This window comes from Ascaphus truei, chromosome 12 (genome assembly GCF_040206685.1).
Source record: "Ascaphus truei isolate aAscTru1 chromosome 12, aAscTru1.hap1, whole genome shotgun sequence".
Lineage (NCBI taxonomy): Eukaryota > Metazoa > Chordata > Amphibia > Anura > Ascaphidae > Ascaphus > Ascaphus truei.
Window position 1 is genome coordinate 49,935,703 of NC_134494.1, and position 15,507 is coordinate 49,951,209.

General features: G+C 41.1%; 1 protein-coding gene across 4 annotated transcripts in view; it reads left to right on the top strand.

The window, feature by feature from the left end:
• Nucleotides 1-1,215: 1,215 nt before the first annotated feature.
• The window catches only part of PTPN5 (protein tyrosine phosphatase non-receptor type 5), a 153,959-nt gene continuing 139,667 nt past the window's right edge, over nt 1,216-15,507 (top strand). For 2 of the 4 annotated variants that reach the window (XM_075567670.1, XM_075567669.1), the window contains exon 1: nt 1,219-1,561. The gene's annotated coding sequence lies outside the window, so the exon portion shown is untranslated. Of the gene's footprint in view, nt 1,562-15,507 lie in introns of all 4 variants that reach the window. The other 2 variants (XM_075567668.1, XM_075567667.1) reach the window with 2 other exon arrangements.

Consider the following 15,507-nt stretch of genomic DNA (forward strand, 5'->3'; position numbering starts at 1 on the left):
TAGTATTTTTATATTAGCAATATATTATAATTATTTCACTCACACCCTCACTAGACGCTGCTTTATTGTTTTGTCTCTTTTATATATATATATATATATAATCATGCACCATATGTGCTAATGGGTTAGTTTTATAAACAGTCATAAACATGGTGGTGGTAAAGTCACATCATTGAAGATTCGAGTGTTCTGTACCCAAAGAACATATATTTCTACCGTCATGTTATGCGCAGGACATGAGCGCTTGCAAACCAGTAAGACTCCAACGTGGGGGGTTAGGCACATGGACCAATAATGGTGGAGCAAATGGGCTACAACATTTTACATTGAGTAAAGCAGCAGTTAACCCATCATGCAGCTATGTGCTATTCCATAATACACCTTCCATGCTGGAAGACATCTTGTGGCCCATTCAAGTGAATGTAAGGGGCCTTACCGAGCCATACTGTAAGGTAGAGTATCTTATGGAGTAGCACAGGTTAGAAAAAATGGCCATACTGTAGATGTTTCCCCTTCTGGCAGCAAAGAGGTTAAACAGCTTATAGTCCAGGCGACGGCGACATCACGCTGCGGTCGCCGAGAAAATAAAATTGAATTAACTTCCAGCGATCGCGACCAAGCCATATCTCCGTCGCGCTGCTCCTACTATAAGCGCACGCGACGGATTCAATACATTTGTTTTGACGCGACGTTGCGTCGCCGGGACTATAAGCGCGGCCTTACTGATATAGTCAGTCTCACTGATTGTTAACATAAACCATCCCATAGACTTCAGTGCGGTCCCATTCATAAAAATCAGAACTTCTCCATAAAAATGTTGTGGCTTAAAGTGCTAAATCTCTAAATACGATGATAAACACGCTACGGAAGATCCACTTGGTGGACAAATTGTTTCCTTCTCACAGGCAGGCTACATTATATATTTGTATGTTTTATTTTGGTAAATGATTTTTCCTGCCTGCACCTGATTAACCACTTCAGTGCCAATGGGGACAGCAGCGCTTGGCGGAGGGGTGCCAATGACATTTGGGAGCAAGGGTGATGTCTCATGCCTCAGGTTGATAGCTCCTGGGGCTGCCTGTGGCCGGTTCACAGCTCCGTCTGCAGTGGCTGCTGATGCAGTTGGGCTGGAAATTTCATTCATGCTTCTCCTCCCCCCCCCCCCCCTCTCCCTCTGTCTTTTTTTCCCCTTCTTCTTCCTATTCATGTGTGGGTGGGCTCTGAGAGGCTTCCTATCAATCAAGTCACTGATCTGAAAAGAAGCAGGGGAAATACAAGGGGGGAAAAAATAGAGGGAAAAGATAGCAGAGCATAGTGTTGGAAGAGGAGGGAGGCTGGAGCAGCTCAGAGGGTGTGATGTAGAAGAACATCCTTTCCAGAGGGTTTTAGACTGCAGTCCTGATTCATAAACGCAGCTTCCCAGCATCACAGGTTCCCAGGGGAGATGCCCGTGATCCTGTTCAGGAAAACCATAACACAACGCTGAAAAATAGAACAAACAAAAGAAAAAAAAAAGCAAGGGACGGAGATTAAAAAAAAAAAAAACTTCTGGTCTGCCAAGGTAATTTTCTATTTTTAATTGTTTAGATGTTATTAATGTTGAGCTTTATTAAATGTCATTTTCCTAGATGGATTATTGGATCTAGGTTGCGATTTTGTTGGACGAGAACATTGCATTTGCTTTTGGAAGGTGATATGATTGTCTACAGTTGTTATTTTATTTCTTTTTTTTTTATGCAAGATATTTGGCAAATAGTAAATAAGCCATTCCAGTTATTAAATATGTAAGAACAACCGGTAAATGTGGTGAAGGATTTTTTTTGGGGGGGGGGGGGGGGGTGGGTTATTGTATGTGCAGAGGTCCGTGGTAGTCTTTGTCTTCAATGGACCTAACGCTATTCATTGAGAAGAATTTTAGAACAGGTAACATGACATTTTTCCCTATTGGTCTTGTGGCTGCAGCAGCTGCCTCTGTCGTATGAAAAAAGCCAAGACGAATCAGATTAATTCACATCCAATGTGGAATAAAAGACACGAATGCTGGCAGAATTAATGTGCACAGGTGAATGCATTTCAAAAGCCCTTTGCAGTCCTATCATGTTTTATATGCTTTTTTTGTTGTTGAAAGCCTGTGTAAAAAAAAAAGAGGGAGAAATCATTGATTATTTTAGTGATCAATGCCATTCCGTCCACATCTCTGTCGTCTGTTCACATCTCTAATGCACATACAGTATGAGGGATGTTTTGCATGCAGTGCACCTTCCCAGTTCATTACAAGCAGACAGTTTATGTGCCTTAATGAGCATTCTTTACAGAGAGCAACAGAATTATTCCAGAGGCTCTTATACGGGGCCAGCTATGTATGCTACTAAAATATTAATAGAGGAAATATATACTGTAATGATAAATCTGTGACAATATGAGATCAACAGTGCTAGCTCTGTTCCTACTGTACAGTATGTCCCTAGATACTGTGAGAGGTACCTTACCCGTCCTGTCCATTTCTCTGGTTGTAATTTTCTCCTACATTAACACACTGTAAAAATCAATATACCTCATTCACCCGGTGCATACGTTTTCCAATGATATTTGCCCAGTAGTGTGCACCCTATCCGTCCGTATATGTGATTTTAAATGATAGTGTCAAGTCAATCTACAGGCACAATCATCTATGTTGTTGCATTATTCTCTTTCCAATGCAGATATTGGTCATTCCAAACCTAGACAGTTCCTTGAAGGTACAATACTCTGCATCTCTTGTATTTGTCATGTTGCATTTTCACACTGCCCATTTTGTACAAGTAGAATGCATTCTGCTATTGTTGCTGCCTTAATGTATTTCTAAAACCTATCATACAAAAGAATACCGTCACCATTGATGTCACACAATAAATATTTAGAGCAATTAATTGAATGCCCAAGCTTACACTTTCCTTGAAATGTTGACTTCACACATATGGATAAAAACATGGTTTACAGGGAACCATATTCTGGCTATGGTAAAGAAGCAGAGAGAACGGTCATGTCCATAATGTAGTTAACTGGTGTGGGCTTTCCGCTCTCCCATTACAAAGCACACACTTCAACACTTGCATTAATATAATGTATATCTGCAAGAATGAAATAATTAATGCCTATCCATACTGCCATGGATTGACAAAACCAAGTAAATATTACATGTAGCCTAGTCCCCTGGCTATCATCTTTTCTTTGGCCCTAACTGTATAAGTCCTGTTAGACACAGGCAGTGTGACGGATAAGCTCTCTCATGGAGGACTAGCTTGTTGTTGCAGCCTGGATACACTATTGCTGTATCCAGGGGCTGGCCTAACAACAACCAGAGAGTGTCATCCCTGGGGAGAATACTGGCTGGGTCACATGCCCATGATGTCAGTACCTGCCATGTTATGGGGCTGGGTTACAAGCCCCTACCACTCGCTTAGGGTGGGGGGATAGGTGCTATATTTGGAGGCGCTGCTGAGATTCACATCAGGACAGGCTTTTGCAGCAGGAAAAAGGACGTACTCAACTAGTACTGTAGGTTATATCAGAGGGTCCATGGGTGTAGTGTCCATAGGGGACCATATGGGATCTGGAGGACTAGTCTATAAATACATTTAACATCTACTGCACAATGCAATCCAATAGATGTTACATTTATTTATAGATTCATCACACCAACCCTGTGGTGTAGCAGCTAGAGAATTGCTACTAGCATATGAAGCGTCATGGGTTTGATTCCTGCATGTGTATTATATAAAATGTATTCACTGTTGGGCTGTTATTGAAGGGTTATATGACCCTCTTCTGCACTCAAAAGCCACACTGCCGATGCAGGTAAGTCAATAAAGCATGGAATGTTATTTTTATTTTTTAAACCCTTGGATATGTTTATAAATCAGGAGCCACACTCAGACCATGTTATAAGCGGATCCGCGTTGTAGCAGATCGCGCTATAACAGGGTTCAGCTTTACCACTTTTAATTTTTTAAACAAAAATATGTATGTGCTTTAATCTTTCACCTTTGTTCACTTACCTCTACTAAACAAACATTTTTTGTGATTGTCATGCTGATGGTACAAACAAGACACAATTTTCTTATATGAATTTATATGATTTAATTAGCACACAAACCGTCACAATTTGATATCAATTGAACACTGTATAGGTAAAAGTCTGCAGAGTAGTATCACATACTGTAGTCGACACATAATGGGTATACACTTGGTACAGGGAATCAATTTATTTCGTGGTAAATATCCCCCGTTGCATGGTAACACATAGCTAGGAAAAAGTAGCAGCCACATTCCAAATGTAAACTATTAAAAGTTAAAATTATACCCAGGAAGGTTTGTACAGACTAACCTAATATTAAATATAAGAATATGAGATACACTGAAAACATTATATAAGTCATAAGAATTATCCTATAAACCCATTGTGTAAATTATACAAATTATCCTATAACCCATTGTGTAAATTATACAAATTATCCTATAACCCATTGAAACAAAATCAGATTTAGACCTACTTTATTTTATTTTAAATGTAGGAAGTATATCGTCTATTTCCCGGCTGTTATAATGAGATAATGTCCCACATTTACTACAAGGTGCTATTCCATAAGACAATTTTCCCACACCGGAAGACACCTTGCAACTTAATCAGCTGTAAAGGGATCTTCTGGCACCAGAAGGTATCTTATGGAGTAGCACCATTTAGTTAATACAGCCCATAGTGGATCTACATTACTCTGAGACATTACACACACTAGCAGGAACAATGGGTTACCGGAGTTATTCCCAACAAAGGTTTGCAAACCCCAGGGGTTTGTGAGGTATCTCCAGGGCGTTCGCGTCTCAAAAAAGATGTCATGGTGGATACCAGGCAATATAGTTGGTTCTGAGCCCATGTGGGAACTGTACACTTATTAAGGCCCCTTTCTCACATTCAGTCCCTCATGAAGTCCTGCTATCTCCACCTCCAAAATATCGGCAAGATACGCCCTTTTCTCACTCATGATGCAACTAAAATCCGAATCCCCTCACTCATCCTGTCCCGCCTCGATTACTGCAACCGTCTCTTAGTTGGCATTCCCCTTGTCCGGCTCTCCCAACTCCAATCCATCCAAAATGCTGCTGTTAGATTCAGAAACCTCACTCACTGCTCCACTTCCACTGCTCCAGTTTGTATATCCCTACACTGGCTCCCCATATCCACTTACATCTCAGCCCTTATCCACAAATACTTACCTACATGCCCCCTACGTTCTGCCCACGATATCTACCTCTCCTCCCATCTTACTACCTCCTCTTGCTCTCGCCTGCAAGACTTCTCCCGTGCTGCCACCTCTCTCTGAAATTCCCTACCACGCAACATCAGACTCTCCCCCAGCTTTATGGTATTTAAAAATTCCTTAGAAACTCACCTTTTCAAGGAAGCCTATCTGGCATACCTCTAACATCCATATCCCCTACCCCTCCAACCCCATTGGGCTGTGTGGCTGGACCAATCTCCACCCTATGTAACATCAACCCCCTCCTCCCCCCCAAAAAAACTCAATGGCTTCAGCTGTCAGACTGGGCCATTTTCTAACCTGATCCACACCCTACCCTACAATAGACAGCCACCCTACCTTCTTGTTTCAGCATTGTCCCTTCATTCCCTTTAGACTGTGAGCTCTCTGGAGCAGGGCCCCATCACCTCTCTGTATCTGTGCATGTTTGTCCTCACCTGTAACTGTTCATGTTTTTGTAATATACATACCTCTGTAGCCCATTGTGCCGCGCTGCGTAATATGTTGGCGCTTAACAAATAAATGATGATAATAATAACAACGCCCCAAACTGCACCTCAGCGTGGCTGATAAAGCGGTCATATACAGCAGGAGCTTCACAACTAGCTCCCTGCAGCGCAAGGCATTGTGGGACATGACTTTGGAATCTCCTGCTGTAATTCACAGCTATACCACCCATGCTGTCTGCACACAGTGAGGTGCAGTTTGGGGGCCTTATTAAGCGTGTGTTCCCCTCACAAGCTTAGGACACTATACGGCCTGGGTTTGGTCACACAATTTTGTTAGCAATAGTCTGAGTAGGATATAAGACTTATTAATGAAGTGTTCACGGAACAAACGTTTTGTAGCAGGGGGTGCACAATGTAAAAATAGTTTGGGAACCACTGGGTTAGCTGGCACGTACTGTACTCAATACAAACAACAAATACTGACTTTAGCCTTACAATTTATACCTGTCAAGGTACAAAGCCACCGAGAATCCTCTCAGTATGCACCATCTTACTTAATGTATATTTTTTATAGTTATGCACATGGTCGCTATTTAATTATGTATATGTGTCAACTTTTCATGAACATTGTGGATTCTTTTGTCCCCAAATTTGATAGCACTATAGAATCATATATTGACTGATTTCAAATGAGCAGTGATACTAATAGACCATAATTAACATATGTTTTCATTTGCCCAGGACTTATCGTTTACTAGAATATTACAGTATATTGTTAAAATGTTTCCTTCTCAATTAGTACATGTAATGTGTCAGTCTAAAAGAGTGGTTTTCAACCTTTTTTTTGTTAAGGAGCCCCAGAATTAGATTGTGATATTCTGGGGAACCCCAACCCTGGCCCCTGTCTCTTGCCCTGCCCCCCCGCCCCGTGTCTCTGTCTCTCGTGACTCCCCCCTCACACTCTCCCCCTTATGCTCCCTCTCTCCCTCTCTCTTCTACACACACACACTCTCTCCCCCTCTCACACACACACACACACACACAAACACACTTACGCTCCCCCTCTCACTTACACACAGTAGCAGATTTGAAACAATTGCACCATTAGCAGAAGCACCAAGCGCCGCTCGCGCATGTGCAGGACACACACACAAACACATACACACTTACTCTCCCCCTCTCACTAACACACACACTCTCCCCCTATAACTAACACACACACGCACATTTACTCTCTCCCACTCACAAACACACACACTTACTCTCCCCCACTCACACACACACCTACTCTCCCCCACTAACTTACACACACACACTCCCCTTCTCACTTACACACACACACACTTACTCTCCCCCTATCACTTACACACACACACTTACTCTCCCCTATCACTTACACACACACACTCCCCCTCTCACTTACACACACACGCACACTTACTCTCCCCCACTCACACATACACACACACACTTACTCTCCCCACTCCCACACACACTTACTCTCCCCCACTCACACACACACCTACTCTCCCCCACTAACTTACACACACACACTCCCCTTCTCACTTACACACACACACACTTACTCTCCCCCTATCACTTACACACACACACTTACTCTCCCCTATCACTTACACACACACACTCCCCCTCTCACTTACACACACACGCACACTTACTCTCCCCCACTCACACATACACACACACACTTACTCTCCCCACTCCCACACACACTTACTCTCCCCCACTCACTCACACACACACACCTACTCTCCCCCACTCACTCACACACACACACACACTCTCCCCCACTCACTTACACACGCACTTTAAGGCCGACGCTGAAAGCGAGCGCTCTTACCTGATCCTTCCTCCCCCTCCTGTCAGCAAGAAGTTGATGCGACTTCCGGCGCCGACAGGAGCAGGGAGAGGAATGATAGCAGTGACCGGACAGCTGCTGCTGCTGCTGAACCCGGGAGCCGCCGGCTCACTGCTACGTGGGGTGCCCCCGCGCCGCCTGGCCTGGGACCGCGGGGGGAGTTGTCCCAGCTCTCCCCCCCTGGTGGCCGCGGAACCCCGTTTGAAAATCCCTGGTCTAAAAATAAACTGTCAGAAGTGGTGCAATAGACCAGGCCCGGAAGTGTTTCCAGTGTGGGAACATGCACTGGTATTCTGGTTATATAAAAAAAAATGATGTTTTAGATTTATATATTTTTTTAAATTAAGATACGCAAGATTTAAAAAAAAAAAAAATTACTTTATTTGCAAAAATGTGCGAGTTTGTAACTTAGCAAATTCAAGAGTTCACCCAGTTTATATGAGAAGGGAAAAAATCAGGAGATCCTTTCTTAGGTTTTGACTTGAATAGTGCTCAGGCTCTGAAGTTTGTTCTCTCTCCCTATTTCACCAGACATTTTTAAGCTAAAACGCTCTAGTAAACGTTTTAAAAATGTTCAATGTTTTTTGAAAGTTCAAACCAAACATTGCGAAGAAATGGTCTTCCATCCTCTCTGGTTTACACTGTCCCATTGTCTTGACTGGATCACTCAAATAATAAGGTCTTTCTACACCGTAGTTCTATAGTCCTTTCTGTCATAATGGGGTCTCTCCACCAGCATCTTAATTTCCCTGACGGAAAAGATCCTGGAGCAAACCCAGGTAATTCTAATCTATGCTCTTTACATTGTGTCTGAACCCGTTTAGATCTCTTCATGTAAAACCAATTTCAAGACTTCCCAAAGGCAGGTCTTGAGAAGGGTTTTCAAGACCAGGAACAACTCATCTGTGATATGGACACAAACAATGTTAGACATGTTCATACTGTACAAAAGCTGTTGACAGGGTGTAGGCCATCTAGATAACACCATGTATTTCCTTCCCTTCAGGAGATAAAGGGCCTCATGCAGTAAGCGTTGATAAGGGAAATATGGCCATGTTATAGCCAAAATTGGGTTTGAGATTCAGTAAGCGCCGATAAGTGCTTCATATCGCCAGGTTTCGGAGCCGATAATTTGGTTATGGCCAGTCGCCTGCCGATAAGCCTGTTTTCGACACTGATCGCCACTTTTTTAAATCGGCTGGATTCAACAAAAAAAAACAGCTTATCGGGGCTGATCGGCACTACGAAATTGAGATGTTATGGCCGATTTCTCCCGCCAACTAAAGTTGGCATTTTGGACGGGAGAACGATCGCTAAGGCTGCCGGAACGGCACTTAGAAAAAAAAAATCTTCTGTACATCAATGGAAGTCAATGGAGCGGGGACGTATAACAGTATAGTACTGTTTACGTTTCATTGCTCACAATACAAGGGGGATTTGCATTACAGTGTGGGGGCATTCCCTGCATTGTGTCACAGCTGATGTGTCTTATTTGCATAACATTCGACTTTTACATGTTTTCAGCATTTGCGGGTCACATTACTCATCATGTGATGATGTGGCAAGGGAAAATACTATACTACACTCTTAAAGGAGAACCTCACATCATATCACACATTTTACTCAACTCAGCGACAATTATTTACATGATGTTACACATGTCACACATGTCACACATACACAGTATATTCATCTTCCTTTACATTACACAATGCTTGTAATGTGACACGCATCTTTAAACGTTCATGTACATCTGTCTTCTCATGTTTACATATACTTTTGGGTCCTCCCTATTTTCATGACGTCACTTATTGGACGCTCAATCACATTGCATGTTTACATTGTAACCGTTGCATTACAAGCACTTCAACCTAACTTATACACACATGTACAGTAATTCATCATTGGGACACCTTGTAAACTCATTCTATAGCAACTATCCTCCTTACACAAATGCATGCATATGCACACGACTATTCATTGTTGCCAACATGTCACAATAACATGGATAATTACACATGTTACACAAAACTTTTCCCACGTCAATCTCAGCCTTTTTGTCTCATTACATGACTGACTCTTGCGTTCACAAGTGTTACATGCATTGCACATGCAACTATTTATTTGCAAGCAATCTTTGTACAAAGCTTCACGTCACATCATTGCCAAATATCATCATTCCCTGCAGAATACACACAACAAATACTTAGAACAACAAGTGCACACAGCTTGCCACAGAAGTACTTTATTATGTTAATGTAACACCTTGCATTTTACTATGTCACCTGACATCATCACATACCTATTTAAAGGACGCACATTACCTGCTCATTCACAGCTACTCATTTCAAAATGTTGCGAATGTTTAGGAGACGCAGGAACATTCTTTTCTATGACATGCTTGCTGATCAAGAGAATGATATAGGGCAAGGTAGGGACACACCGAGGGACAGTGACAGTGACGCGGATACGACAGGGACAGGGAGAGGGACAGGAGATCAGAGGAGAAGACAGAGGAGACAACTTGTGCCTCGTCCGCGTCTGTACAGGGAGAGAACCCTATTAGATGGGATGAGTGAGGAGGAGATTGTAAGTCGCTATCGTTTGAGTTCAGCAGCAATCTTAGCTCTTTATCAGGAGATAAGGGGGGATTTAGATTTTTTCACAGCCAGAGGTCGTGCAGTCCCTGGGCTTGTTAAAATGCTGTGCTCATTACATTATCTTGCTTCCGCGTCATACCAGACAACTGTGGGCATAGTGGGCGGGGTCTCGCAATCTACATTCTCGCGGGCCTTGACCCAGTTTCTCTATGCACTCAATAGACGCGCTAGGAATTATATTCATTTTCCTACAGAGGCAACAGAGTGGCTGGAAGTCAGGACTGGCTTTTATAATATAGCAGGGATACCATCTGTGCTGGGTGCAATCGATTGCACACATGTTGCTTTGATTGCACCTAGTCAGAGTGAGCATGTGTACCGCAATCGGAAGCACTACCATTCACTCAATGTACAGGTGGTATGTGATGCCACGATGAGAATAATGCATGTGGTACCCAAGTTCCCTGGTTCCAGTCACGATTCCTCTATCCTGAGGAACTCTTCAGTCTTCCATGCGTTCGAAGAGGGACATTTTGAACCTGGTTGGCTGCTGGGTGAGTACATATTTACATGTTCTAACACAAAACACATGTTGATTTAGGAATGTTGGCATTGTACAATTTGATCACTAATGTCAGCTTATGTGTGCTCCATTCATTATAGGTGACTCAGGATACGGAATTAGGCCGTGGCTCTTGACTCCGGTGCTAAACCCTCAAACTGAAGCAGAGGACAGGTACAATGCAGCCCATATATCTACAAGATCTGTTATAGAGAGGACATTTGGCCTACTCAAGACCAGGTTTAGGTGTCTGGACAGAACTGGTGGGGCTCTTCTATACAAGCCTCAAAAAGTGTCTGATATTATCCTTGCCTGTTGCATTTTGCACAATGTTGCACTCAGGCACAATGTACAGTCAGACCTAGCTGAGGCTTTGGTAGACGAGCATCCCACCCATGTAGCTGCTGAAAATGAACAAACAGCCAGTGGTGGCCAGACACGACAGAATCTCATCAATTCATTTTTTTCTTGTAAGTACAAACTCATATGTTCCTAGTACTACTTTTATAGTTTAATTATGTTATATTAACAATAATGTTTCTTTATATAACCTTCTGTTAGGACACAGATGAATATGGGTTGCACACCTTTCTTTTCTCTGCTGTGTGCACAAAGGGATGTGGCACCGGTATGTTATTGTTGCACAGGTTATATAATCCCTCTTCAATTGTACTTTAGTTGTGTGTATGTGAATACAACTTGGGTAACAAAGCAATAATATTTTAGCATTGTGTTATTCCTTATGCTAAGACAAAACACATATTATGCCCATAATCATTCATGCTTCTAGTATGCTTACATACAATGTTATTGGTGCAGTGTAACATGTACATCCATATGATGTGTACACCAGGCTGATTTACATTTTGAATGTCATGAAATATACATGGTGTTGTACATTTAACACCAAATACACACTTTGCTGTGTTGTTTACGGTACTGAAGATGGCATGTCAATGTTTGCAATTTATATATTGTTCCTTTGCATTATAGGTATATCTCCAGTATGACTGATCATGGTATGTATATTTGCTGACATCTCTCATAAGATGTGGCTACCTCAATCTTCCTATAATTATTGGAACTAAAAACCCAACATATTGGTTTAAACACAAATGTTACATATATGTACTTTCTGTATCATGTATATGCATTTAGCTACTCTTGAGCTTTCATGTGCATTGTATTACAAAATGATTACTCACATTTCATCACATTTTATGTATGTTTCCTTATAATTTCCATTAATGTAATATAGAGGTGGTTGGAGAAAAGGGGATAACTGTACTTATTTGTTTACTTACGGGAGCACATTCATCACTAGCATAGACACACTTTTTAAGACAACTGTTTGTGTCTCTATCAATTGGTGTAGGATCCATGTATAACACCGACAAATGATAACACCAGCTTTATTATGGTAGCTTATATCATCATATTGACTATACTATGTATTTCTAAACGATTAATAAACACAGTAAACTATAGTTAGTTAGGTTAATGAAATATACACAGAAACGTACTTCATAACATGATGGTGATGTCATATTCAGAACATCATGCATTGGAGGGGACCATAACATCTGGCCAGTAACATTATTTGCTACAGTCCCAAACCATTTTATCTACATACCCATGTAACAAGAGATTTTAAAAATAAATGGCTACTTGGTTGTAAGTGTCCTTTACATTGGGAGAAGGAGTGGCTCACTGAGTAAAGACACACACTGGCACTGATAGTTTGAAGCAGGGGAGTCTGGTTCAATTCCCGGTGTGGGCTCCTTGTGACCTTGGCCAAGTCACTTTATCTCCCTGTGCCTCATGCGGCAAAAAAACATTTGTACGTTCCACGGGCCAGGGACCTCAGGCTGAAACATGTGTCTGTAAATCGCTGCGTACAACTAGCAGCCCTATACATGAACATGCTCATATTATTATTATTATTGTTACATAGTTTCGACAGTCATACGTTCCATTACATATTAGAATACACAAATGTGTTAGCAGAGTGGGAATGGTTGTTATATATAAAACACACCATGTCATAAAATGTTAGTAGTCATTAAAGAACACTCAATAAAAATTCATGAGGCACTCTTTTGCAACATCATTATGTTAATTAAGTGCTTATGCAATATAGGCATAAGGGTATCACATTTTTAATTGTTTGTTAATAAGCGCTGCAAGCAATATAAAATTAGTTCCATATGTAGTATAGTAGTCGGTGGCTCCTCCTCACAATCATCTCATATAAAGGTAGACTCTTCTGAAATCATACATTGATCCGATTGTATCTTCCCCGACATCTCTGAAATACAGCAAACACATGATGGTCAAAGATGGCACCTTACTAGATATGCATCCGTGACAACGCGTTACGCAGCTCTATATGATTGTGTAGATACACACGTCACTCACTTATATGTTAGAAGTAAAACTGTTCATCAGTATGTAATGTTTCTTTAAATTTGTAGCAGGCATAACTATGTATAAGAAGTGAACGTTGCCTGTATACTGAAAGATGTGCGCGCACATCTTTGTGTGCGCACGCACTTCACGCTTGGCTCCACTAACTGTTAGCGCATGCGCAAAACAAAGCGTACGTTGTGCGTTCAATACATGTTGAAAATACCAGTAAACATAACATCTTTATTTCAAATACAATGAAGACGAAACTACATTCGTTCTAAACGAGTACATCTGTATTCTTTTTAAACAGACGTGTTTGAACAGAAAGCACGGCCGATAACACAATGCGCAAATGCAATACGTGTGACGTCATGTTAAGCCAGCGTGAAACGCACGCTAACACTCCTCCCACTCAATTAACATTCGGCTAACGCCCAGGGTACGCCTACAAACACTGAGCCGCACGCATCACACACTGCAGTTACCGTTACTATAACAAAACATGACAGCCAATAGGCTTTGAGGCGCGCACGTCGCTTGGGGGCGGGACTTACATCACTAATCCTTTTTAAGGACGCCTTGGCCCATGACAAGGGTCCCACGTCATACGTGGTGGACCCGGTTTTCAATGTTGTAGATGTTGCATGATAACAAAACAGGTATGTGTTAGAGTAATGGTAAAATGTTGCTAATATGTTTAAAGGGATAGGAAAGTACGTATATTTATTCCGTCAGCAATGTGTACTACTCTTTCAGGTCCTACTATATTGTATTAGGAAACAATTTGTTTGTGATCGCTACATGTTATGCAGTCTGCAATGTTACGCTGTATCCACGCATTGAAAGTGAAAATGGTGGTTACAAAAAAAAAAAAAATTTAAACGCAGAGTCAACGCATAACGATTGTTATATTTACCATTCTTCTAGAATTAACTCTTCGCCTGGCTGCAACTGGTCGCTCCAGAAATGCAAGCCATTTTCATCCACGCTTAACCCAACCGCTGAATCCAGTATGGCACATATCTCCTCCAGGATGCGCTCATAGGAATCGCCACTGCTTTCTTCAAATAATTGGTCGGGAGGTAGGTTCATTTCTTCCGGTTCCCATTCCAATGCAATTTCAGCTGAAAGGCTTGGTACATAATCATAGTACTTTTGTTCTTGTACAATGTGGGTTTCAGGAATGGAGGCTGCAGATATTGCAGCACGTATCGATTCAAACGGATCAGTAGTAGCGGATACATTGCTATTGCCATTAGGAATAAATATGCCTTTCACGACAATATAAGTGCCGTCTTTCAGGATAAATTGTTTTTCCGGGGCAATCTTCCAGAAACCATAGGTGTGTTGTAGCTTATCCTGGTCACGTTCAAAAAAGTCATTACTTGATAAAGTGAATCTTATTGAGGAATTAAAATTCCGTGCATGCTTACGGTCTTGGTAATAAGGATATTTTGCTCGAATGAAATCATCGATTTGGCGTGTGCTTGCTTTCTGTCCGCGACTGTTCAAGATGGCTTCACAGATCATGTACTTATACCCTAAAAGGGGATTAATATTGTTAACGAATTCATCAGCCATGTCTGAGTAGCACAAAAGCTGTGTGCAGGTCTGTGTTATTTGCTCATCAAAATGAATGTGCTGAATGGCTAACAAACTCCTGTTTTTCCTTGTCAAGGTCAACAAAACTAACTACTTTGACTCCTTATTTCAAACGCCAATTGGATTTGTTTGTCTAATTGGGTTAACAGTTGTGGTTCGTGATATGGGACTGTGGGAGAAACATTTCTCCTTCTTTTATCTCGTTTGTGAAAAACATCCCTAGACTGTGAATGCGTTCACATAGTGTTTTTTTGAAAACTAACAAAGACCAGTGTGTGAAAATATTTCTTAGCCAGGCATATCAGTAAAAACACACCTGCAAAAAGAAATGTTTTTTCCCCGCTTACATTTCTGTGTGTATGTGAAAGTCTGGTTAACTCCCTGTCTGCATGAGTTTAAATACGTGTGTATATATATATATATATATATATATATATATATATATATATATATATATATATATATATATATAAATATATCTCTTATAAAAATATATATATATTTATATATAATATTTTATTTTTTTTTATATTGCAGGAGTACACACAACATTGATGGCATTAAGTATACCTTGTATGAAACCTATTTAAATTGTGAGAAACATGATTGAATTAAGTAATAAACATTTGTTTAAGCACAATACTGTTAGAGTCTCATACTTAGGATATTTCTCAAACATTAGGCCTGTATTATTAAAATAGTGTTTTCA